This window comes from Orycteropus afer, unplaced genomic scaffold, assembly GCF_000298275.1.
Source record: "Orycteropus afer afer isolate SDZICR_OR568_19922 unplaced genomic scaffold, OryAfe1.0 scaffold00524, whole genome shotgun sequence".
Lineage (NCBI taxonomy): Eukaryota > Metazoa > Chordata > Mammalia > Tubulidentata > Orycteropodidae > Orycteropus > Orycteropus afer.
The window spans coordinates 1,023,014-1,025,501 of NW_006922111.1; the positions used below are offsets into that span (position 1 = coordinate 1,023,014).

At 47.8% G+C, this 2,488-nt stretch overlaps 1 protein-coding gene across 1 annotated transcript in view; it reads right to left on the minus strand.

Moving 5' to 3' along the window:
- Positions 1 to 2,488, minus strand: part of WNT7B (Wnt family member 7B) — a 63,384-nt gene that overhangs the window by 28,842 nt on the left and 32,054 nt on the right. The gene's annotated exons all lie outside the window — the stretch shown is intronic.

Here is a 2,488-nt window from a genome sequence, read left to right on the forward strand (position 1 = left end):
GGAAGAGATCCATATTTGTACCCATTCCAAAGAAAGGTGATCCCACAAAATGTGGAAATTATAGAACAATATCATTAATATCACACACAAGTAAAATCTTACTGAAGATAATTCAAAAACACTTGCAGCAGTATATTGACAGAGAACTCCAGAGGTACAGGCTGGATTCAGAAAAGGATGTGGAATGAGGGATATCATTGATGATATCAGATGGATCTTGGCTCAAAATAAAGAATACCAGAAAGATGTTTACTTGTGTTTTATTGACTATGGAAAGGCATTTGATTATGCAGATCATAACAAATTGTGGATAACATTGAGAAGAATGGGAATTCCAGAACACTTAATTGTACTCATGAAGAACCTGTATAGACCAGGAGGCTGTCGTTTAAACAGAAGAAGGGTACACTGCATGGCCACTCCTCAGAAGGAAGATTGAGCAATCTACATCTGTAGTGATACTGCCTCGGAAACCCAAGGAGCAGTTGCTGAGTGGGTCTGATTCGATGGCAAACAACAACACAACAACAACAGCATGGTTTAAAATCAGGAAGGGAGTGTGTCAGGGTTGTAGCCTTTCCCCATACTTAATCAATCTGTATGCTGAGCAAATCATCCAAGAAGCTGGACTATATAAAGAAGAACGTGGCATCAGGATTGGAGGAAGAATAATTAACAACTTCCAATACGCTGACAACACAACGCTGCTTGCTGAAAGTGAAGATGACCTAAGCACTTACTGATGAAGACTGAAGAACACAGTCTGCAGTATGGATTACATCTCAATATAAAGAAAACAAAAATCCTCACAAATGGTCCTATAAGCAGCATTACAATAAATTGGAGAAAAGATTGAAATTGTCAGACTTCACATTGCTTGGTTCTATATCGACGCCAACGGAATCTGCAGTCAGGACATCAGACAACGTATAGCACTGGGCAAATCGGCTGCAAAGGACCTCTTTCAAATGCTAAGGAGCAAAGATGTCTCCTTGTGGACTAAGGTGTGCCTGACACAAGCTATGATATATTCAATCACCTCATATGCATGTGAGAGCTGGACATTGACTAAGGAAGATCAAAGAAGAGTTGATGCTTTTGAGCTGTGATGTTGGCAAAGAATGCTGTAAGTACCATGGGCTGGTAAAAGAACTAACAGGTCTGTCCTGGAGGAAGTGCAGCCAGAATGCTCCTTGGAGGCAAGAATGGCCAGATTTGTCTCACCTACTTTGATCATGTTGTCAGAAGGGACCACTCCCTGTCATGCTTGGTAAGGTGGAGGGTCGATGAAAAGAGAGAAAGGCCCTCAACAAGGTGGATTGACACGGTGGTGGCGGCGATGGGCTCAAGTGTAGCAAGAATCAGGGAGCTGGCTCAGGACTGGGCGGTGTTTTGTCCTGTGTGCTTAGTGTCACTATGAGTCGGAAATGACTCGATGGCATTTAACTACAACAACAATAACAAGCTTCTGTAGAGATACCGGGGCACGGAAACCCAAGGAGCGTTGTTTTTTTTTTTTTTTACTAACCTATAGGTTGGTGGTTCAAGCCTATCCAGCAGTGCCAGGGGAGACGAGACGTGGTGATCTGTTTGTGTGATGATGACAAGCCAGAGAAACCCAGAGCAGAGTTCAGCTCTAACACTCGGGGCCACTGTGAGTCACAACCGAGCCAACCACAACTAACAACCTCCCAAGAACCGCAGAGTCGCAAACCTCACGGAACCCCAGGTCCCATGACATCGCAAGTCTCCCGGGGATCACAAACACCACACGTCCCACCAAATCGCAGGAACCACAGAATTGCAAACTGCATGGAGTCACAAGTCTCACTGGATCATAAGGACCACGGAATGACAAGTGCAGGGAACAACGAGGACCACCGGACCCCAAATCTCGAAGGAGCTCAGGTTCCACAGAACTCAAGAGCCATGCCCCCGTCAGCCTCTGATCCAACCCACAGCCAGGACTTGACCATCAACTCGGGACCGTGTACAGCTAGCTCCCAGCCACACACCCCAACTCTGTCCACCCTGGATCCCCTGTGATGCCGGGGCCAGGTGAACTGCTGAGTGCATGGCCCGGCTGCAGCCCAGCCCACAGGGTGCTGATGGCCACTCCAGCCTGGCTGGCAAATGGGGGGTACTTTGCTCTCTCTGAGCCTCAGTGTCCACATTGATGAAATGAGGAACCAGTGACCCTGCTCCCCACCAGGGACAAGAGAGCCGTGGGGAGAAGGGTCACACCCAGGAGGAAAGCAATGGGTCTTATTGTTCTTCCCTCACGTCTGGGTGACCAGGGGAACTCAGGGGAGGAAAGGGCCTGACCTGACCTGAGCACCTGCTGGCGGGGTGGGAGGACTCTTGGCTTCACTGCAACATTGTTTCCATGCTTGCAACCCTCCAGGAAGTGAGGCCAGACACAGGAAGGTACATGCCAGGCTTACTCTAAAAACAAGACCGTTGCCATGGAGTTCCTTACGCCTCACGG